The sequence below is a fragment of the Nuphar pumila genome, chromosome 1 (assembly GCF_984573655.1).
Source record: "Nuphar pumila chromosome 1, dmNupPumi1.hap1.1, whole genome shotgun sequence".
Classification (NCBI taxonomy): domain Eukaryota; kingdom Viridiplantae; phylum Streptophyta; class Magnoliopsida; order Nymphaeales; family Nymphaeaceae; genus Nuphar; species Nuphar pumila.
Window position 1 is genome coordinate 133,026,414 of NC_143249.1, and position 12,019 is coordinate 133,038,432.

The following is a 12,019-nucleotide window of genomic DNA, read 5'->3' on the forward strand; positions in this document are numbered from 1 at the left end:
TGTAAGTATTATATAGTAACCTGTATCGGTCAGGCCCATAGTAACACTATATCGTATCGTAAACGTATCATAAATTTGTAGTATTTTTTTTTAAAAAAATCCAAAAAATCAAGAAAAAACGGAAAAAATAGCAAAAATTCTAAAAAAATCATATCACATGAAACAATGATGAATTGCACAAAATACAATCATAAAATCACATATGAAGTATTTATGTCTCTATAAGCCACATAAGACATCATCAAACATCAATTAATATAGAATCATAGATAACATTGCATGCATATCTCACAAGAACAATGCAAAACATTAAATATCTTGCAATTAAGAACATGTCACAAGACTCATACTTTCATATTATATAAACAAAAACAAAGTAACCAAGTTTATGAACAATTAAGTGTTAAATAATTTCAATAATTATAATCTTCTTCTTTATCATCATTATCTTCTTCTTCTCCTCCCAACACCACTAGTGGTTGATTGTAAATAAATTTAGTAATTTCTTGACAGCATCCAACTGTCTGTTATACATCATCCACGCTGCCGATGTCTTCAAGTATGATGTCTATGCAATGGGTTGCACACGTGGTCTAAAAGACTGACCAAATTTTTTTTGCCAATTTTTTAACTGCTTCCCTATAATTTGCTGCATTATCAGTAATAAATTACACAATATTTTGATGTTCAACCTTTTACACAACCTCATAAAATATTCTGAGCAATATATCTCCTGTCTTGGGTGTATCAGAAAGATCAATTGACTTAAAAAACATAGTTCCTTTAGGGCAATAAACAAGAAAATTTATCAAGGTCTTTGAGTTTCTGTCTGTCCACCCATCTGCCATGATGCTACACATAGTTTCTCTCTCTAACTGCCTCATCTCACAATATACCTTCACTTCTTTCATATTAGTATCTAAAACTTTTTCTCTCAAAGCATGATCTGATACTGGTTATGGCATCTACCATAGCCTGAAAATGAAAGGAATTTGCCGCATTAAAATGAATGAAGGTATCATAGAACCATCTCCCAACCACGACATTCGCCTGTTCGACTAAATGCTGAGGAGTCATAATAGTACGAATATTGGGCTGCGCCCTAGGGGCAGTCCTAGGAAGAAAAAAAATTCCTAATAGAGCCTCTAGCTCTACCTCCTCTCGAAGAACTCCCTCCTCTTTTTCATTTTGTGCCCGCAGCGGCACTACTACTGACACCAATGTGAACACCCCAAAATTTTCAAAATTTTGTAAATATTCTCTTTTTTGCCCCTGATCACTATTTTCCGAGTAAATTGAATCAATTTCAATCAAAATTCCAGTTATTTCTCGGATTCACTGGAATCAAATCCATTTTTTATATCTGATTCAATTACCAACTACACCTTTTTTCTTCGCTGTAAAACTTTCTACTTTTGATCTTATGTTAGAGACTGTAGGATAAGAAGTAGGGAGCTCATCTTCGTAATGCACATCCTCTCAGGGCTCCACATACTCTACTTTTGCCTCGTTCATCTCTCTTTCTTGTCTTTTTCTTCTCAGATCATCAAGTAATTGCTGGCATTGCCATTTCACGGCATCCAGCAATTTTCTTGACATGTATGCTTGCACATTATGATGTGTCCCGGCTAAATGATGCTTCAACCAAGGGATACCATCCGAAAAACTATTTTGCCAATAGTTGTATTTGATTTTTAATCGATTTCCACTTGTTACTTGAGTGCACTATTACCATGCTGGATCTTCTGATGCCATCTTCTCCAAAAAACACAATAACAAGCAAAAAATAGAGATTTTTTGCCTTAACCCCTATGTAACACAGACTCTTCTAGCAGGGCATCGCACACGCGTCGTACCCTCTCCCATGCGGGTGCGACACTTGGACATGGATTCCTTTGTGTCAGGTGAAGTCAACCACATTGAGGTCCATTTCTGTCTAAAAGTAAATTCAGTTAACCCTAACCAAGTCCAATTTTATCTATATTATATATAAAATACATAAATACACACATACATCCATTGTTAACTTAAAATTGTTAAAAATTATATATACCCTCCCCGCACCCCCGCACCCAAGTTTTTTTAAAGTGACGCATCGCCACATCCGCACCCACATCTATGTGACATAGCTCAACCCACTTCCTTGAGTGGAAAAATGGGTGGAAATGCACTCCTACTTGAGAAAATCGCAAAATCCTTCTCTTTTGCTCATGAATCGGCCCCCAAATCGATCTCACGGCTCGTAGGGTGCGTGAGTTCCCTTTTAAGTTTTAACAACCTCTAGAGAAACAGAGAAGTCGGCCCTAAAAAGGCTTTTAAAACCCAAAACTCAAAAATAGAGTTTAGAAACTATGTAATAGTCTTGAGGGTAAACTTGATTTGAGGAATCTAGCTTTGCTGTGCAGTTCAGCATTATGCAAAAAACAAAAAGTCTTACATTTCATGTGCACCATTGATATTTTTATCTTGGTTTATTTGTATATGTTAATGACCATGATCCCATTGTTATATTACCATGGATGGAGGGTTAGTTACCTCCCATGCTCAATCTTTGTCACCCATTCAACTTGGGTGTTGGTTTCTAATAGGGTTAATTCCCAAAAATGAGCCCAAGCTTTCTTTTGACTAGATAAGATAAAAATTATATCGAAATAACTTTGGTTATTTTTTCCTGAACAAATAAGACTTTGGATGGTATATCTCTTGCTCTTCTGCTTTGTACACAAACACATTCTGAAGCACGAGTGTGCATGTTGATGAGTAGTTATTAAAAGGTGCTTGTCCCAGCAGTTTACACCCTACTCCTTTTCATGTATTGCTATTTCTGTGATTATCTTTCTCCATTTGTATCCAACTTGGGTATGAGTTATACGCTACCCATAAATGTGGAAATCAGATAGTCCATGTTCTGATGGTGAACCAACTGTTACTGTTCAAGCATATAATCACAATGCAGCTGGTAAAATTCAGCTAACCATTATTCTTGTTGAAATTTGTCAGGATAAGCTCATAAGCAGATCAAAATTTGGCATGATAGGCTCATAACAAGAACTTGCCACAATGGTCTGCAGTTGCCTAACTTTACCATGGTCATGGTTTTCTGTTGCATGGATGTGGACTCTCAGCAGGTTATAAACATGAATTTGATGATTTTTAGCAGGGACTAATGAGTAGCATTGATCCATCTCTTGACCATTTTAATTTATTGGATGCAGGGGTTTGGTGGTTCGTTGAGTCTTAGCCATGGTTTGGAGCTTTTAATTGGCTTTATTGGATGACAACAATTCCAGTCGCTTTTGTGTCCAGATTACTGGCTGTAGAGACTCAGGCATTGGGCTTACATTTACTATACACTTGCACAAGACCTGATTATGTCGGGCTACTTGTGTTCACCATATTGACATAGACTATGGGCAAGGCCATTTGCAGAGTTGATGTTTCATCCCAGCCTAACAGAACTCTGATCCTGCTTGGGTCCAAAGTGATGGCCAACTGCATTTGAAGATCAGGTAAAAAGGTTCGCAAAAAAAAACAGCACTAGACATATAGTTGCAAGCAAATGCCAAAGATTGAATGCAAGGAGTTATCTTTTGCTAACATCTGAAATGAAATCAAGAAGCCTCCACACATCTCATGCAAGAGGCACAATCATATACAAGTAGTTCCAAGAACAAGAGTGTTATCATTGCAAAATTTTACTTTTGCAAGTCAAACTGACCTTTGAAAAAGATTTTGAAAATAACTCATCTCCGTTTTAAAATGCAGGATAATTCCGAAGTATGGGACTCGCCTGTTGGTACGAGGTTCAACTGTTCCTGGCGACTTAACCAGGGGTAATCGAACCAAGGATCAATCATGTGCTTTGCTTTGCTCAACTTGTCTAAATCGATGTTCTATTCCTAAATACACAAGGAATCAGGCATGTATTATGAACTTTGGAAAATGCAGATTGAAAACATGATGTTTGCTTCAAATATTGGAAAATACTTGGAAAATGAATGATTGGAAATCATGAATTGCATTTGGAAAACATTTTTGAAGAAAAGGAAAATCAATTTCTGAAGAAATCCTGATATTTTTTAGAAAATCGATTTTGAGGAAAATTCAGGTGACTAAGAAAATCGATTTTTTTTAGATTGAACCCTTGAATTGATCAAAAGAATGGGCGTGTGGCCCTGTGAAAAACTATTCATGATGCAATCTAACCTAGATGATGTATGAATGCAATTTGCAAAAGTATTTTATGAAGAATTTAAGGCAAATCTTTGAAAAAGAGATTTTGTGCCTTATAGAATTTAGATGAAATAAATTCTTTACATATCCCTGACTATGATCACAAATACGTATTAAATATATCTCATTTGATTCTAAAAGGGGTAAATACTTAGAAAAGTTTAGAAAATATGCTATGATTTCTGAAAATGCCTAAGAGTGTAGGTCATTTGTGACTTAGAAGAAGATGATAAATTTGAGTTTTGTTCGTATTCTGACTATGACCACAAATACGAAACCCACCGAGTTTATCAACTCCTTAGAAGCTAGTGCATGTGCCATTTGTGTAAACCATGACGGATTTGAATATGCATGAATCATCATCCATCACACATTGACATTATTTAAAGAAATAAACTATATGCAATGCAACCCTATTCTAAGCAGGAAATTAACTTCTTATTTCAATGTTTACAATTTACATCAATATTAATTTGAAATAAATAAAAGAAAAATAAAAAAAATACAATCTTGAATCTCCCTGCAAAACTAGTAAACTCGTTAGTGAAGATATGTCGGATTTTCTGAATTTATCCAATAATATTTGAAAATTGCTGGATTTATCTGGATATAAGCCTTTTTTCATGTTTTCTTGAGATAAATATAGTAAAAAATGATGCAAAATTGAATAACTAATAAAAATAAACAACTTTGAAATTTAGAATTTTGAGAAAAATGACCAAAATGCCCCTGAAAGCAAGGCTATAGCCTTAAAATCAATGTTTTCAGAAAAGATTTTTGTAAAACTTTTAATTCAAGGATCAAACAGATTCAAATCAACACCAAATCGGGTGTGGAGCACCCTAGCATGATTATAAACATGATCAAACTCTAAAAATATCAAACTTTTTATAAAAAAATTGAAATATCATAAAAATATCAATTTTTGCATATGTTTCAGTTGAATCGAGATTCTACGGGCATCCTGTTTTCATAATTTAATCAAATAATGCATCAAATGAATTCCAAAATTCACAAAAATCAACATGGACACTTATGATAACTCTGAAATTAAAGTATAATAAAAAAATATATTTTTGGTATTATTTTGATATGAAAATTAAATAAAACTTAAAAATATGCAATTTTGCCCCCGAGCACGTACCTGTCACAGTGTCAGACTCAAATCGGGTATCAAACCACCATAGAAATGTATAAAATTTTACAAAGAGATGCTAGACAGATTAACAAAAAAATTTCTTTTTACAGATCGAAAAAATAATCTCCGGTTAGGGAGATATCATTTCAGAAATATACGCTTGATTCCGGTGAATACATAATTGCTCCAGAAAAGACAATTTTGATTTTGGCTCAATTAAAAATAGCAGAAAGTGTTAAAAAATCACATAAACCACACTCATAAAATTAGACATGCTGCTGAATTCGTAACTTTTTACGGATTGTCAATCGGATCTCCGGTTAGGGAAATACGATTCATGCAAGTTGAACTAGGGCTTAAACGGTGCATAACGGTTATTATAAAATAAGTTTTGATTTATGACAGAGGAAAAATAGCAAACAACCATAGAAAATTCTAAAAATTTCACAGGATATACTAGACATTATAACGAACACACTTAACTTACAGATCGTCGATCGGATCTTCGATGAGGGAGATATCGCTTCGACAAACCGTACCTGATTCTGTACAACACTCTCATGGTACCAGAATCAGAGTTCGATTTTTTATTTTTTTAGTAGGGTTACAGAACTCAAAATAATCCAAATTTTTTATGGGAAATCACTAAGACATGCACAGTTTAACCCTAAGAAAATCAGAATTTAATGACAGAAAAACGAACATGAAATAATGCCGTTCCCGCATGCTCGGAATCAAGAACACATATTATCAATAAAGCGCATGAATAAACCTAATTTACGCATGTAAAAATCATTAAAAATACAAATAATACAACGAATCATGTTTTAATGCTTGAACACATAAAATAAACATTAACATGCTAAAATAAACAAAACAAATTAGGGAAAACACGGTTGGAATTTGATTTAGCCATTAAAAGAGGGATTCGATCCATTGAACGATCGAATCTCAATTTTTTTTGGGCGTTTAACATAATAAAAAAAATATTATTAATGGATAAAAAACATGTAAGTGACCATCAAACATCAGCTGATCATCATCTTGAGGCCCTCACATGATTTTTTTTGAAATAAAAAAAGGGAAAAGCATGCTAAAAGGGGCGGCAATGACAAAAATATATAAAAAAATAAATAAAATAAAAAAAGGAGAAGAAGATGACTCACCTTGGGGGCTGCAATAATGGTGGAAGCAGGAAGGCTTGAAGGAGAGATTGCCACAAATTTTTGGAGAGAGAGAGTGAGAAAAAGTATCTTTGACCCCCCTAGAGTCCCCTATTTATAGTTTTTCAAAACCTCCTTAATTAGGGTTAATTAAAGAGTTTTTATTTTTTAAAACTCTTTCTAATTAAATCAATAAAAGGGGGCAATTTTTCCAGCTGAGTTTGACTTTTCAACCTTCTCAATTAGACTCTAATTAACCTAATTGAGTTCTAATTGATCTTTTAAAAATATCTCAAATGTGGCGCCACATAGGTGGGCCCACATTTGGTTTTTAAAACCCTAAAAAACAAAGTTAAAAACACTAAAGTGAAAATGGATTTTTGAAATCAATTTTGACTCTTTTAAACTTCTAGCCTAACTAGAACATTGACTAATCCTATGTTAACCAAAATATTTTCAAATGTGGCACCACTTAGTGTGGGCCTCACTTGTTTTTCTGAAAACAATTTTAAAAAAACTTGAAAATAAAGGGGTTAAAAACAAGATTTTCAAAAAAGGTTTAAAACAAAAGATGAAAATCAAAGTTCTAAATCCTCTAGAGTCCTAGATGAATTGAAAATCTCTCGGATGTGGCGCCAGGTGTGTGAGCCCCGTATCTGAGTTTTTAAATAGGTTAAAATTAAAGGTTAAAAAAAGTTTTTTAAGCAGATAAGAATAAAAGCAAAGGATAAAATTCGAGAAAATTAGAGTCCTGAACCAACCGAAACTCCTGACTAGAGTCCTAAAATTTTGAAACTCTTAAATTTTAGTTTTTGAAAGAAAAATAAAGAGATTTTGAAAGATCTTCTCAGAGGTTAGTAAAAATGAACAAAAGACGAAACCAAGGTTAGAGTCTTAATCAACTGGGACTCTAGGATAGAGTCCCAGAATTTTGAAACTCTAAGAATTGAGTCTGTTTTCAAAAAATAAGTGAAACAAAAGTAAAAAGAAGAAATCAGAGTAGAGTTCTGGACTGATTGAAACTCCGGGGTAGAGTCTTAAAATTTTGAAACTCTACAACGAAGTCCTGAAATTTTGAAATTCGATTGTTTGAAAGATAAATAAAGAAGTTTTTGAAAGATTTTCTAAAAAAATGAAGTCATGGTTAGAGTCATGATCCAACCGAAACTCTGGAATAAAGTCTTGATTCGACTAAAACTCTAAAATTTTAACTTCTTTCGAAGGATTTAGAAAGATTTTTTTGAAAATAGGTGAAAATAGAGATGAAAGATAGAGTCCTAATCCGACTGAAACTCTGTGATAGAGTCCTAGTCTGACTGAAACTCTAAAATTTTTGTCTTTTGAAAGTCAGATGAGAAGGTTTTTGAAAACAAGTGAAAAACATGAATAAAGGACAAAATCAGGATATAGTCCTAATCCTACTAAAACTCTGAAACAAAGTCCTATTCCGACTAAAATTTTAAAATTTTGGGCCAAAATGAAAGATTTTGAAAGATTTTCTTGAAAATAGGTAAAAATATAAGTGAGAGATAGAGTCCTAATCCGACTGAAACTCTGAGATAGAGTCCTAGTCCGACTAAAAATCTGAGATTTTGGCCAAAATGAAAGAAATTGACGAGGGATAGGACTACCTCTGACTTAAAACCAAAATAAAATTTTGAAAAGGTTTAAAGAGATAAAAAAACAGTCTTAAATCAACTAAAACTCTGAAATTTGAGAAATGAAGGAATCCAGAAGCGACACCACCTAGATAGGTCTCATCTGAGAATTGAGATCAATTAAAAATTGAGTTTAAAATGAATTCAGATTGCTTTTTCTAAGGAAAATATTTTGAAATAAAGAAATATAAGATCTTGGGAGTTGACAAATGACAAATATTGATCTAAAAACCCATGTTTTTTGAAATTGATTTCAAAATAGGATTTTAAAATCGAATCTGGATTTGAAGATTTTGAAAAACCAGAGTGCTGGATCTCGAAAATGACATGCAATGTGATGAGATAACATGAAATGACACAAAATGATGATATGAGATAATATAAAATGAGATGCAAAAGGCAAACCCTGGATGAGGGATTTAAAGTCCCGGACCCCTGACAGAGACAAAGAATTGAACATTTCTATTCGAAGGCAAAAATTGATGATTGAAATTAAGATTAAATTTTAAAGTATTTGAATTTGGGGAAAATTTGGGCTCTGGATGGCCCTGGATCAGATGTCGACCAACTGGTTCCCTGAAGGATTTAGAGAGCGGGTCTCAATGACAAGAGGAAATGGTTTGTTAGTGAAGGTGGAAAATTTGGGGTGTTTACAAAGAGCCACTTTTGGGCCAAGAACTCCACGTACCTCAAGCAAGAGGCCAATCACACGCAAGTAGTTTCAAGAACAAGAGCCATTTATGGGACGGTAAAAAACACACAAGTAAAATATAATCTTTATTAAGAGCATAAATGCACACAAAATGCATTAGTTTTACAAGGAGCTTAAGGCCCATATTTATAGACAAAGAGGGGAGTGAGAAGCTCCCCAAATATGGCTGTTGGGAGCTACCCAATGGCTAAAAATCTAGCCATTGGAAGCTCCCAACAGCTATATGACTATTATATTGTCAAGGACAAAAATGCCCTTGACAACATAACAAAGTATAAAAATAATGAAGATAAAAAAAACCCATAATGGGCTATATCTATTACAATGGTCAAAAGACAAAAATACCCCTAAAGGGTAAAGCATCTTATAGTCATGTATATATATATATATATATATATATATATATATATATATATATATAATAAGAACTCATTTTAATACCTTGCCCCTCAAACTCACCGAAGCACAATCAAGAGTTTGCCAAGAAAAAAGTGAAATCTGGGAGATGGTAGCACCTTAGTGAAGAAGTCTGTCAGTTGATACTCAAATGGTAAAGTGATGGTATTCTTCACAAATTCTTCATAGACATAATGACAATTCATTCCGATGTGCTTTTTGCGCTCATGAAATGTATGATTACTTACAATATACACGACACTCTTGTTATCACAGCATAATCTTGAGGGTTCAGATATGAAACCCCCAAGTCTTCGAGTAACTGTCGCAACCACACTAATTCAAAAGTCGTAGTGCTATGACATGATATTCAACCTCTGTGGAGGACAAAGACACTTTTTGTTGTTTCTTGCACCTTAAAAATATCAAAGAATCACCTACAAAAATACAAAAACCAGTGGTTAAGCGACGATCATTTGCACCTCCTCTCTAATCATAATTAATATATGCAATAACATCTAATGGGGATGAAACTGACAAAAATAGACCATGATTAATGATATTTTTAACATATTTAACTATTTTCATTACAATACTTATATGTACTGTAGTGGGAGAATGCTGAAATCGACTAGAAGTATGAATATCTTGAGCAATATCAGGATGAGTAATAGAAAGGTAAGTTGGGGCACCAATCATTTGGCGATATGGAGTTGGATATTTCAAAGGTTATCCATTATCTTTATTCATTTTTGCATTGATGACCTTTGGTGTGTCAACTCTCTTTTCATTAGTAAGACTTGACCTTTCAACTATCTCGACTGCATACTTAGTCTGAGACAAAATATACCTTCAGGGTGAATAAACTTCTATTTTGAGAAAATATCAAAGAAAACCAAGATCTGCCATATCAATGTTCCTTTTGAGAACATCTTTAATATGACTAACTCCTTGTTTATCACCTTTTGTGATAATCATATCGTCCACATAAAGGACTAAAATAACTATACTTGCATCAGAAGACTTTGTTAAGATATACGTATACATATATGTACTTAATTGTAATAGGTGTCAGCCCATTAGGGGCTGACAATCTATTTTTCTTTTTTTTTGTTTTTTACTTTTTTTGTTTTTCATTTTTTACTTTTTCAACTTTTGAAGTATTGGGAGCAACTCCAAGTAGTTGTTGGAGCTGCTCCCAACAATCATATTTATTGGGCTGCTCCCCATGTGGCTTTGTATTATAAATAGGCCTTGTAGTTTCTCAACTCATTTTCATGAGTAAATATATGCAATAACAATTCTTTAGACCCTTGTGTGGGTGGATCGGTGATTCAATCAAGTATTCTACTTGATTGAAAGTGTCTTCTTGCATGCGTATTGGATTTTATCCGCTTCATTACATGGTATCAAAGCTTTGATGTTCTAAAGGGCGTTTGTTAGAAGAAGGATCGTGATCAAGAGGAGGATCATGGACTTGGCAAAATACATCGAAATTCCGATTGTTGCATCGGGAAGCGAACTATCTCCAAAAAGTCTTGTGTTGCATTCCTTTTCTCTCTTTCTCTCCTCCTCTTCTTCTATTTCGCTTTCTCTTGTTGCAAATGGAGAATGAGAGAGAAGTGATAGTTTTCATTCCCATACGCCTAAATGACACCAACTATGTGATATGGGCATCCATAGTAAAACATAAAATATGAGAAAAGGGGCTTTGGGGGTTGGTTGATGGCACAAAAAATGAGCCTAAACTTATCCTTACAAAATTGGAGAATGAAAAAGAAGTTGCGCTTCAAGGAGAGGAAATGGTTAAAGCCGTTTCCGAATATGAGAAAAGATGGAAGGAATGGAGGATGGGTCATTCCAAAATTATTGGATTGCTCATCAATAGTGTGGACGTTCACAAATGTTCTAGTTTGGCAAAGTTTGACTTCGCTAGTGATGCATGAAAATACCTTAAAGACATGTATAGTCTTAAGGATATTGCACATATTTGTAATGTCCAAAATAAAGTGAGGACAATGACTCATGGGGACATGAGCATAAGAAAGTCCTAGAATGCACTTTCTCTCCTTTAGGATAAATTGACTCTTCTTGAGCCAAAGTGGCATTGCCCATAAGATGTTGAGCTTTGCAAAAATCAAATCAAAGCGGAGCATTTTTATCAATTCATAAATGGGCTTAGGCCCGAATTTGAATGAACTAAATCCGCTCTTCTTCATAGAGGAGGGGTTCCTTTCATAGTGGAGACACTTGAAGAATTAACTATGGAAGAAAATAGATTGAAAAGACCGTCTGCTTCTAAGAATGAAGACTCCGTTCTTGCTATGTCAAAGCCCGAAAATCATACGAAGAGTTATAAACCACCTCATTTTGTAAGAAATGAGAATGATAGATACCTCAACAACTATGAAAAGAGGGATGATCATGATTCAAAAAAAGGTGGAAAAATTATTTGCTATCATTGCTATGAACCAGGACATATCAAATCTTTTTGTCTCAAAAGAAAGGAGGATTATAAAGAAGACAAAAGAGTGACTTCGGTTGAAAGAAGTGAAGTTGACGACTCCAAATGCATCGGTTCGCTCTCCTTAGCTCAATTAATGGAGGCGTTGCAACCTATGCTTAAATCTCAATCTCTTTATTCGGGAGCGGCCATATCGACAAGTGACAACCATGGTAAGACCTCTTGGATCTTAGACTCCGGTGCTTCATTTCATAT

At 34.2% G+C, this 12,019-nt stretch overlaps 1 protein-coding gene across 7 annotated transcripts in view; it reads left to right on the plus strand.

Annotated features, from left to right (window-relative positions):
* The window catches only part of PGR3 (proton gradient regulation 3), a 37,715-nt gene that overhangs the window by 5,263 nt on the left and 20,433 nt on the right, over positions 1–12,019 (plus strand). For 3 of the 7 annotated variants that reach the window (XR_016433242.1, XR_016433237.1, XR_016433243.1), the window contains exons 2-3: positions 3,001–3,128; positions 3,216–3,509. The exons of 1 other annotated variant lie outside the window; for it this stretch is intronic. The gene's annotated coding sequence lies outside the window, so the exon portion shown is untranslated. Of the gene's footprint in view, positions 1–3,000; positions 3,129–3,215; positions 3,518–3,765; positions 4,450–12,019 lie in introns of those variants that run through there. 3 more of the 7 variants (XR_016433238.1, XR_016433241.1, XR_016433239.1) reach the window with 3 other exon arrangements.